This window comes from Dasypus novemcinctus, chromosome Y, assembly GCF_030445035.2.
Source record: "Dasypus novemcinctus isolate mDasNov1 chromosome Y, mDasNov1.1.hap2, whole genome shotgun sequence".
Classification (NCBI taxonomy): domain Eukaryota; kingdom Metazoa; phylum Chordata; class Mammalia; order Cingulata; family Dasypodidae; genus Dasypus; species Dasypus novemcinctus.
Window position 1 is genome coordinate 29,694,814 of NC_092216.1, and position 12,515 is coordinate 29,707,328.

At 40.4% G+C, this 12,515-nt stretch overlaps 1 pseudogene; it reads right to left on the reverse strand.

The window, feature by feature from the left end:
- Nucleotides 1-8,098: 8,098 nt before the first annotated feature.
- On the reverse strand, nucleotides 8,099-8,533 carry LOC101430922 (large ribosomal subunit protein uL24 pseudogene; annotated as a pseudogene).
- Between the last annotated feature and the right edge of the window lie 3,982 nt (nucleotides 8,534-12,515).

The window sequence follows — 12,515 nt, forward strand, 5'->3', positions numbered from 1 at the left end:
CACTCCCCACCCCCATTTTTTCTTGTGCTTGCTGTCTGCTCTCTGTTCATCTTCTTTTTAGGAGGCAGTGGGAACTGAACCCAGACATCCCATGTGGGAGGGAGGCACCCAATCACTTGAGCTACCTCCGATCCCTGCTTGTCGTGTCTCTCATTGTGTCTCTCATTTTGTTTCCTTGCTGTTTCTCTTCATTGCATCAACTCTCTGCATCATCTTGTTGCATGAGCTCACCACACCTGGCCCTCACATCACATGCATGCCTCACTCATCGTCTTTAGGAGGCATCAGGAACTGAACCCGGGACCTCCCATGTGGTAGGTGAGTACTTAGCTGCTTAAGCCACATCCACTTCCAATACCTTCGTCTTAGGGATGCTGCAAAGATGTTTTGCAAAGGAAATCATTGAAGGTAGTGACTGAATGTGAGCATACCTGCAGGAGGCAATAAAAAGTATTGAAATAGATTCAAGCAAAAATTTTTAAAAGGGCACTGTAGCAGTTTGACATGGTTATGAATTCCAAAAATAGATATTGGATTATGTTTGTCATCTGGTCTGTACCTGGGCATGATTAAGGTATGATTAGGGCTTTGACTGGGCTACATCATTAGGGCATTAAGTCCCCACTGACCAAGGGGTGGGGACTCGGAGATAAAAGGCACAGCAAAGGACAGAGTTGAAGGCTTTTTTATGTTGGAGTTTTGATGTTGGAATTTGATGCTGAAGCATTAAGCTGGAGCCCTATAAAGAGGAAAGAGAAGCCAGCCTCAGGAAGAAAGGAACCCTGAGTCCAGGAAGAAGCAAGCCCTGGGAAGAAAGGAAACTTGAACTCAGAGATGCTAGGCCCTGGAAGAAACGTACCAGGAAGCCTGAACCCTCACAGCTGTCGGCAGCCATCTTGCTCCAACATGTGAAAATAAACTTTGGTGAGGGAAGTAACTTACGCTTTATGGCCTGGTATCTGTAATCTCCTACTCCAAATAAATATCCTTTATAAAAGTCAACCAACTTCTGGTATTTTATGTCAGCACCCCTTTGGCTGACTAACACAGGCTCACAGTTTCCTCTTGTTCTGCTTGTGTGCTCCACACCTTCTGGTTGAGCTACCTAACTAATCACACTTCCTGCCCATCCTCCTGGCAACCCTGTCGCCCTAGCACCTACAGTAACATTCATCATGCACTAAGGTCTCAGATTCCATTTGAGTCACACCTGACTTCCACCCAGACCCAAATTTAACCCCCAACTTAACTCATTCAAAATAAGTGGTGCAGTTCCACAGCAATGCACGGTGTTGCTGAAGAGGTGCTATATGGGAAGTCTGCATGTTATGTATGATTGTTTTGTAAGCTCACAACTTCTCTAACAAAATGTATATTAAAAGTAAGTGGTCCAACAGGGAGGGTGTGTTGGTCACAGCCACTGGATGTGAGGCATAGTGCCTCTTGATTGCTCTTAGCTTACTGGTTCTCAGAAAACTAATACTTACTGGGAGGTTCCATGACTTGGTTACTTAACGGGTGTTCTACTTTGTGCTGATGCTTTTTGTTTATGTTGGGTTTTGCCAAAACTCCCTAAATTGTGGCTTTTGCAAATCTGAGTTGTCTGTGGGTTTTATAGACAGCTAGCCCTTGTATGTCAAGAGGGGAAAACTTGGTTTCCAGTTTTCCCCAGAATGGGCATGATTAGTCTGAGTCAAATTGGCTAATTTTATCCAAAAGTCATTGATCTAATGGAATTGGTATAGGGACAGGAGGTGGACAATCCCTGCCCTGGTGCTAGGGCTGCTGGGGCAGGTAGTACATGGGAATTACTAGGCTTTGCCTGAAAGTAACTGGGAGACTATATAGGAACAAACAGTGTGTCTATGTACTGTGCCCCAGAGGCCAAATGCAGGTGTTCCACTGCAATAGGGGCACCCCCTTCACAGGGAGTATAATGTGGCAGCCTACAGGCAGTGGTGTTCCTGGGGCCTGTGGTCCCTTTGTGGCTATTGCTCTCTGCTACTGTCACTCTCTGAACCCTGACTCCATGGATTACTGTGGGTCCAATCCCTGGCAAGGTGGCTAAAGGGTTATGGGCAAGACAAAGTTCCAAGCCAGGGTGCCAGCTTCTTCCTACAACTACAGAGGTCATCTCAAACTTAGAAAAAAAGGTAAAATACCCATACCATGTACTCAGGCCCTATTAAGCCCTGATGCCTATCATAATAATACCCTATTAGTGAGCTGTGCAGGCCAGGGGTTCTTCTGAATGATTCTGCCACCATTCTGCTAGTGGAAACCTATCCCAACATGGATGGGAGACCCTAGAGAAAGAGGCAATTGCCTAAGAGTCTGGTATGTACAGGGTTCCAAAGAGGACCCCAAATTAAAACCAAAGTTCCAAATTTTAGTTGATTGGAGAGTCAAACCATACTTGAAGATTTTGTTTAGGGTGACAAGGAGAAAGGGGCCAATTGACAACTGAGAGTCTTTTGAAGACTCCATGCCCCTCTCCTATCAACTTAGGTATTTGCGACAGTAAGAAAAGGTCCATTTGTCTATGGTAGGTATTACTGCCTGGGCAGATGCCCACTGGCAAACAACTGATGAAGTCCAATTTACTTAGAAAGATTGGGATGATGCGATGGATGTAGCATTTTTGAGCATGCAGACAAGAGACTCAGAATCCATCTCCTACCTGAGGAGGCCTCTTTGACACTGAATCATGGAAACTTTTCTTACACAGAGACACCTGTCCTCCAAAGTACTGGGCTGCTTTATTCAAACTTTTATGGCATGGCCATAAATAAATGGCATTTACAAGGATGGGGATGCGTGATTGGCAGGACATGAGGGGGCCTCATTTCAGAATCACAGATCCTGGCTTAACAGGCCCAGGCAGCCACCTTCAGGGGACCACATGGCCCTTCCCTGGAGGGACTCTGTCTCCTCCTTCTGTACACCAGGGGTCCGGTCCCCAACCCCAGGGGTGTTGTGACTATTGGAACAATTCTTATTAAACAGCTGCCTCCAGAGGGGGCCCCTTTTGTTCTTACTTTCCTCCCTACATGCATCTTTTTCATAGACTATGTAGCAATTTGATATTGTTTATATGTTCCAAAAATAGATATTGGCTTATGTTTGTAACCTGGTCTGTTCCTCCAGGCATATTAGATTGTATTAGATTGAGAGGTTTCACTTTTACCTGATTAAATAATGATTAAGGCTTTGATTGGGCCATGTCAGTAGAACACTGCATCCCTGCACATACAGAGACTTACAGAGAAAAGACATGGCAAAGGACAGAGCTGGGAGTTTTTGAGCTGGAGCCTGGGAAGTAAACACATGAGAAGCAGATATGGCAGAGGCCCCGGGAAGAGAGATGTGCCATTTGCCTTGTAATCTACAGCTGGCCTTGTGGAGAAAAAAAAGCAGCTGAACCTGGAGAGAAGCAAGCCTCAGGAAGAGAGGAACCCAGGAAGCCTGACCCCTTGCTGGCATCGGCAGCCATCTTGCTCCAGCATGTGGCAATAGACTTTGGTGAGGGAGGTAGCTTGCACTTTATGGCCTGGTAACTGTAAGCTTCTACCCCAAATAAATACCCTTTATAAAAAACAAACAATTTCTGCTATTTTGCATCAGCTCTTCTTTTACTAATAGAGTGTATATATGCATTTTAACCTAATACAATGTATTTGTAGCTATATACAGTCACCTTTATAATTTGTTTTATTCACTCAATGTTATGTTACAAATATATTCCTCTGCTGGTTTACAGTCTTGATAATGACTATTTTGAAGGGTTAAATGGTACTTTATCTTATTTATTTATTTATTCTGTTTTGTTTTGTTTGGAGTATGGGCCCAGGGATTGAACCTGGGGAACTTGTCAATGGGAAACTGGCGCTTAACCACCGAACCACAGTGGCTCCCTGAGTTGATTTGTTTTGTTGATTTGCTTGTTGTTTCCTTTTTTTTTATTTTTAGGAGGCACCAGGGATCAAATCTAGGACCTCCCCTGTGGAAAGCAGTTGCTCAACTGCTTGAGCCACATTAGCTCCCGGTATTTCATCTTATTAAAGAATCAAGATTTACTAATTCACTTCCCAGTTTTGCATTGAAGTAATTTATATTTTTTAGTGTATAGCACTGTAATACATATCTTTATGTCTGTAGTGTTTTCCTTCTTTTGAATTTTTTTAAGGTGTCATGCTTTTTGTTTAAATGACAGGTGAGAAAACTGAATCCACTGGTATCTGTAAAGAATCCTGATTTAGCCCCAATTATGACATAATCAGACAAATCAGTAAGTGATTTTGATCCTGTGATACTTTTAGTATCCTAGCCTGTTGTTCAGATGCACTAGTTGGAATCCTGAATATTTTACTTGAACAATTTATAGAAAACAAATGATGACCTCTACCATTATTATTATCCTGTTGATATTCTAACTGATGCACAAATTCAAGACAGCCTTAAATTGAGGACAGAATAAGCTGCTGTGCTCTCACTTTCAACATTGGTGGAGTTCTGCCATTTTACTAGCAGGGGGCAATGTGGGTCTACCTGTGGTTCCTGAGCTTGGCTCAAGAGTGCCATTTCCTGAAAGGGGACTTGCCTGGGAGACTAGGCCCTATGCTCACTGTTAGGGACTCAGCAGCTGTGTCCCCTCTAGCCTGGGACAGACCCTGAACAAGTATCTTTGTGTCATTTCAGCAGCTGCTTCTTTTCAGGGGTAAAGAAACCTTCAACCCCCTGGCTTAGTGGAAACTGACCTCATTTTTCCTAGTGTGTATCCTCTTGAGACATAGGCAACAACAGGTTATTATTATAAACTAATGAAACCAATGGAAAACTTGAATGTTCCCTTGTACATCTGGCCATATCTAGTCATTACTGGCCATTGCAGGAGTCCAAAACTGCAACATAGTCTCCATCCTCTATCCAGCAATTGCCAGCTGCTCTAGGAGTCCAAAACTGCAACATATTCTCCATCCACTCTCCAGGAATTGCCAGCTGCTGCAGGAGTCTGATCCTGCAACCTACTGAGGGATCTCTTAATTTTCATATACTTACTAAATATTTCCAATGCAATGCATAACATATCAAATACACCCTTGCTTCTAACTTCTACAACCCCACTGTGATATTGGTAATTACCAGGTATTTTACTTCAGCAGCACAAAAAACTACTTTCTTATTTTATGATCTTCCACTTTAATATGCTGATTAAGGTGGCCTCTGCATCTTTACAAAACACATTTCTTTAGTAGCCTACTGTTCAGATGCACTAGTTGGAATCCTGAATATTTTACTTGGACAATTTATAGAAAACAAATTAGTACTTCTACCATTATTATTATTATTTTGTTGATATGATCCTGCAGAAGAGAGGTGAAATGTGAACTGAAAGTGCTACTGTTTAATTTTTGCTTATTTAGTCATAAATTATTGGAGGAGGGAAGAAAGAGAAGACAGAATTTAATCTGTAATCTGTAAGTGCAGTCAGATGAGATTTTTGTGTTAAATTATATGAATGTCAGCTATAAATACCAAGTTGTGATTTTCTATGGTGATGGAAAAGCTCAGAATCTGCAGCCAGTGAGTGGTGTCAGGTTAACTTTAGACTAGTGTGCTTGCTGGGGGGACAGGCTGGCAGGCAGACTGTGTTAGCTTATGATATGTGATGAAATACCATGGCTTGGAATCTGATTCTAACCACTGCTTTAAAGATAAACTGTCAGAAGGTAAATGTCCTCCAGCAATTCAGATCGGGTGGCCTTTGCCATTTGACACTACCTGTCATTTCATCACATTCCATGTAGTAATTTGTTTTGAATATGAGCAGTACCACATATACCTGAGGATTTAAATATTCAGGATTCTTTTCATGAATTTGGTCCACGAGAGTCAGAGATGTAAAGTAAAAAACCCAGTGGACTTTGAAATCAGATAGAGAGCATCTCCTCTTTATAGAAATGCCATGGAGACTGAGGCAGGTTTAGTGATTTATCAATGTGTGAGAGAATTGGGGCTTGACTCTCTAGCATCTATATCATCTTATTTCATATCTCCTGCTTGTTATATTATACACCACTGCCATTTTAAAAGAAATGAAGAGAGGAATCACTTTTCACTGGAGTTCATACTCTGCTAGGTGAGATAGAATACATAAAGAAATTCAAGGAGAAAAAATATAACCCAATTTAAGATCAAATCTAGAAAATATATCATAAAAATTGTATGCATAACTAATAAGGAAGGAGGAAGCAAATGAAATGGTTGTCATGGAAAACACAAAGGTCTCAGAAAGGAGGAGAGTTTTTGAGCGAAGTTTCAAGTGTCAGGACATCAAGAATTGTTTTCACAGATGAATTCTAATTCATTGTTTTTTTCTTCATAATTTTCTTGAGTAAGCTACCTGGAAATAAAAAGGACCCATATCTACCCTTCTAGTGATGATAAAATTTCTCCCTCTTAGTAACATAATAAAACCTGCATTTGAAACTATATATATTTTTTTATTAATACACTTTCATTCTAAATGTTTTCATTTCTGAAAAAATAATGTAACTTTAGAGACTTTTTAAAAATTCACCTATCAAAACAATCCATCTATACATTTTTTTACTGTTTGGGTTACAGGGAACAGAGACTCAGTCTGACCCAAATAAGTGGTTTTGTTGATGGGATACTTAGGCCAGTAAAGGAAATACACTATGTGAATCCCAAGATCAGAGTCATTGTTCATCTGGAACAGAGAAAGTCACTGTAACCAGAGAGCATTTTGGTTCAGGAAAACCTCAGGGGTCCCAGGTGTGAACTGGGTAATGAGGATGACTGTGATAGTAATAACATTTATTAGGTGCTTTCCATGTGCCAGGCACTATTGCATGTATTAAAGCATTTAGTCCTCACAGCCACCCAGTAATGTAGCTCAACACAAGAACCCGTTAGAGTGGGAGACTGTGCAGGACTGCGCATCAATGTGGGGGCCAATAAAGGGATATGTGGCCTAGATGTAGGATAGGTATCACAACATGCCATGATTGGAAACACTTCAGAAGGGGAAAGGTGGGTTGCCCTCATGGTATCAGCTGCACCAATTGTAGGGAGACAGTCTGGGTGGAATGATTGTGAACATAGACTGTGTGGCAGGCAGACCCATGTTAACCTTGGACAAGTGACTTCATCTCTGTAAGCCTCAGTTTTCTCATCTGTAAAAGGGTCCCTTCTTAATAGGGTGGTTGTAAAGGTTAAATGAAATAACACATAACTAGGTACTTTGCAACAGTTCTTAATACATAGGGCTAAAAATGAAAGTGTTCATCATTATAATTTGAAATCATTTTATTTTATTTATTTATTTTGTCTTTATTTTTTTAATATTACATTCAAAAAATATGAGGTCCCCATATACCCGCCACCCCCTCACCCCACTCCTCCCCCCATAACAACAATCTCCTCCATCATCATGAGACATTCATTGTATTTGGAGAATGCATCTCTGAGCACTGCTGCACCTCAATGTTTCTATTAAAGTTAATAGATCACATAGAATGTTACATTAAAAAAAAACATGACCATTAACCCACTTCCCCCATCATTTTTATAAATTGTATTTTTTTTAAGATACATACATCACAGAAAAGGTTATGTTATGAAAAACATAAGAGGCTCCCGTATACCCCCCACTCCCCCACCCCACTTCTCCCAGACCAGAATATTCTTGCCTTTCAACCAAATTGTTTCCTTCATAAAACCTTAAACCAGATCTTCAGTTCTGCAAAGTCACTTAGTGAAATAATGCAACCAAAACCTGAAATTCCTGTTCATATGATTTAACTGATTTTCTGTGTGTGTGAAGCATGGTCTACCTCTCCCTTTGCAAAGAGATAGAGCTATCTCCCCATCATTCCCAAACAATACAGCTCTTTAATTCTTTCCATACTCATCAAGTGAGAGGGGTGCACTTTCATCTGTCTTTTGCTATGTGGAAAAGTCCATTGCTTAACTGATTTTAAGCTGTTTATAACTATAAAATATAAACTGTAATTCTTAATTGCTATTTTTTTCATTTTAGCAGTTTTTAATGGAAGTTGTACATAAGATTCTTTTATCCCTGCATCTTCTCAGTTGTTTCTTCCTTATATTTGCCCTTTTCCTTTCCTACTTGGTGAGATTTGGCTTTACGTTTGAGGGTCTTTTTGTGGTCTTTATCCAGTTTTAGCCTAGTGATAACTACCTTGCTGGGGTGAATGCCCACATGGACAGTGGTGCCATTAGCCTTCTCCCACTGTCCCCATTCGATGTAGAGGACATATTCCTTCCTGTAAGCCTGGACTACTTTGCCAATTTGCTGACATTTGCAGTGTCCGCTCAAAACCTGAACATCATCTTTTTGGATAGGCATGGATCGAACATTATATTTCTGTCTCAGCTCCTTGGAAAGAGGGGAAGACATAATCTTCCTCCAAATGTGGGAAGGTGCACTGAAATGACTTTTATGGTTCTTGCTCTGACCAGAGGTCACAAAGGGATTGAACTTCATTTTGGCCACTGGTGCTTCAGCGATGGCTGCAAAAGGAAAAAGAGCTGCTCTCTATTTTTGATGCTGATTTTAACTGTATTTAACACTGGAAACTACTTAAATTCATTATCACATTATTAAAGGGCAAGAGTACTCAAAAGTACACTTCTTGCACCTGTATGTTTCTGTGTACATGTGTATGTTTTCTGGTTTGTGATTTTGTTTTAGTAATTTAAAAAAAAAAATTTTCCCTTAATCATCCATTTCTTTAGTTGTATTAATCCTCATTGGAGCAGTGATGACATTAGTGTATTTTCTCTTCCTTCTCTTTCCCCACCTTCTCCTCTAGTACCTGATTTTAGGTGATTATATAATTTTGCTTAAGAGTTTGCCTTTATTCTGTAAATATGCCTATACTAATGACTATCTTGAGATACTGATAATGGCACCTTCATTGTCCCCTCCTCTGGCCAAGTGGTGAGTTCCATGGGACTAAATGTCAGACAAGGAAAGGGAATGGATCTGTCACACCGAAGATAATACCTGAATGAGTGATAGGCAGGTGACATCACCCATCACTGCCCCTCTACCCTAGTATATACCACCTGATTGCTTGGCTCAACTCCCTTGCTCACACAAGATCTCTAATATATTCTCTTTCTCCTCAGAAAAGCCAAGAATTTGATATCCTTTTCTTAGGTTCTGTGTTTCCTAGAGGCAATCAATGCCTTCTGCCATCATTTGGAAAGCAAGTGCAGAACAAGAACTTAGCTTAATTTTCTTAGTTTTTGTTAGTTCATGAATTGATTTAGATCAATGGGTTTTTTTTTAACCCATGATCTCTGTTTGGTCCAGAGATCTGAAGATTCTCTCACATTCAGCTATGGAAGCAAGGTAGAGCTGGGATAGAATCTCATTTCTTGCCCAGTATTCCTCTGCCATGTCAAATTCTATGTAATTCATAAATTCAGCCAAACTTTACTGGAAGATAGTGGAATAACTCACTTGTACAGAGCAGGGGAGGTCAAGTGTAAGAAGGAGGCTTAAATGATGTAGCTCTTGTCATTTGTTTAAGAGACACACCACAAGAATGTGTTATAGATATAGCTGTGATCATGGCTCAATGACTTCCACAGATGGCTGTCTACTCAGTGAGCAGCATAATGTCCCCACATACAGGAAGCCTGGGAGTGCATTTATGAAATCTCAGTGTGAGCCCATTTGTAGGAGTCCAACATTTTTATGGTTTCAGTTCACATGTTGGCAAGATGCTGGGTAATAAGATCATGGCATAATGTAGATGACAGGTTTTTATGTGTATAGGCATTTTAAAAATCAGCAAACCAAATTAAAGGAATTTTTTCCTACAGGTTATTTCTAAAATAGTGCTTTTAACTGTAGGATGGCCAAGTATTAGTGAGTATTTAACAAATTTGAGGAAAAAAATGTCAGAAATTGAAGACAGGCATACAAAGTATGATATATGAATAACTGGAGTGCCTGAATGAGAAAACCAAAGCAAAGACATGAAAAAATATTAAAAATTATAATTCCTTATTTTTCTGGAAAGAAATTCTTTGAAGGTGCATTATAAAACCTTACACTGAGTATTGACTCAGAATGACTAATAGCAAGACATATTCTAGCTAAAATTACTAGGTGTAAAGGAAGAATGAAGTCTTTTGTGCATTAGAGTAAAGCAAGTGCATTATGAAAAGAACATTAGCATCTCATCATCAGTTTTGATAATACTTTGTGCCAGAAGAAAATGAGATAATATATTTATGGAAAGAAATGTGAATCATAGTGTTATAAACAACAAAACTGACATGAAAGTGAAAACAGCATTGAAATCCAATGGCTTGAACTTGGGTAATATTGTTCCCATGATCCCTTTCAGGTGAGGGAACAGATTTCAGGAAATGAAATGTCTAGAAGACATTGGTAGGAGGACAGATGTTAAGTCTTAAATTTACAGTTATTTGTCCATTCATTCACTCTAAGTTTGTTTAGGGTGCTTATCTATCTATGTGTTTATTTTATTGATAAGGATGAAGAAAAACAAGTAGTTGGAGAGATATTGTTTAATGTATTAACATCTAAAATTAAATGCCAAACCTATTTCTAAAACTCAGTGTAAGTCTTTCCAACTGAAAAATAAATTTTCCCTCAATTGGCTGATTAGGGAATTGGGTAAAAGGGGCTGAGCACTGAGGCATCTCCATTTCTTTGGTATTATATCCCCTTTCAGTCTCCAAACATCACATAATCTCCAGATCCTCTGAGACTCAGGCCGAGGCCTCCAGCTCAAGGTCTTTCTGCTGTCAGTAGTAGGGATCACTGGGGAGGCACAGAGATGGATGGAGGAGTTTTTCTGAAGTGGATAACAGGACCCAGAAGACATCTTGGATCACTGATTGTCTGCATTTACTTTGACCAGCCAGTTCATGTTTCCACCTCCATGTTCACATAGAATACTGGAAACCTCAGTTTCTCCTCAGTTTTGCTGATGTTCCTAAAGTGTCAAAAGAAGGTTAGGAAAGCAATGGAATGCATGTGAACTTGTTTCCCTTCCTCTCTTTATCCTATCCACTCCACACTCACATTTCCTCTTCCTCTTCTTCCTGCCTTTTCATTCATTTCTTCAGTGTCTTCAGTGTATTCTAGGAAAAGAGAACTTATGAAAAGAGACTCCTCTTCCTTGAACAGTGTAGACAGCTGCAAGGAAAGGAACCCACTTGATGACCATGTGCGCATGTGCAGGAACACCCTGCAAGGGGAGAACCCACCCCAGAACTAACTTCACAGGTGCTCCATCCACTAGGTGTGGCCCAAAGCTTCTGACAACCAGCCCAGTTCCCTGCCTGGACCATTCAGGCTTATGCAAGCTGATTCAGTGATGCACATATTTTAAAACCAGGGCAATACTAAGAAAATAGGTAAAGAGGATGGAAGAAATTTATAGACATTGTTGTTCCCATGACCTCAACTTCCTGGATGAGACCACTTCCTTCAGGATAAGAATCATAAAATAAGGAACAGACATAATGGAGAAAAGCTATAAAGAGGAGTTATGAATAAGAAAAGGAGAGATTACAAAATAGAAAGAGGAAGGAAATTACATGCAAATTGTTGTTCTCTGTATCTGATATTTCAGAAGCTGTGAAGTAAGCCTCCTGGTAACCAGGGCAGAATTGGTGATCTATCAACCTTGTGAAAGGAAATGGGAAAGTTAGGGTTGAGGGCAGAACTCAAGCTCCTGTTGGTTATGACAGGGTGTGGTCTGATCCCAGGGCTCAATTCTGTCTTCACCACCGCACTCCTCTTCTAGGGCCTCAGTCACTTCACCTCAGCTGTGAAGAAGTGCGTCTAAGATTCCAGAGTCCCTTTCCCAGCTCTCAAATACTATAACTGTGGCTAGTGAGGAATGCCTGTATCCTCTTGTTCCTCTAAGAAGGCAGATACTCTCCATGTCTTTCTATACATGATGTTGTCTTTCTTCTCCTTTTTACCACCTTCACTACCTCCCTGCCTCTTTTCTCTCTCTGTATTACTGCCCATTTGTTTTCTCCTTGTCAGTTTCCACCAATCATATTGTTCTATAATACAGGAACACTGGAGAACAATCATTGTTCCCATATTATTCCCTTAGTATGCTGCCACCCTCTCCAAAATATCAATTAGTCAATTAACCAATCCACTCTAACTACGGAGCAACTATCAGAAGCATGGAGTTGGATCAGGTCTTGTGTTTTAGCCAGTCAACTCTGCCCTGTTCCCCACTTGACAGTCATGCCCCTCCATGTACCTATCCTCAGTCTTGTCCAAGCACCCATCAGTGCTAGTACTTCAGTGGTTTGATGAATTCCCAAAAGATTCCACTTATTTAAGTGGCCTGTAGATCCCCTATTATATCACTTTCAGACTAAGTGAATACAGACAAGTTACTTTACCTCTAGTCTTACATTCAACCCCTCCAGTCAGTTCAGAAACCTATAGGGAT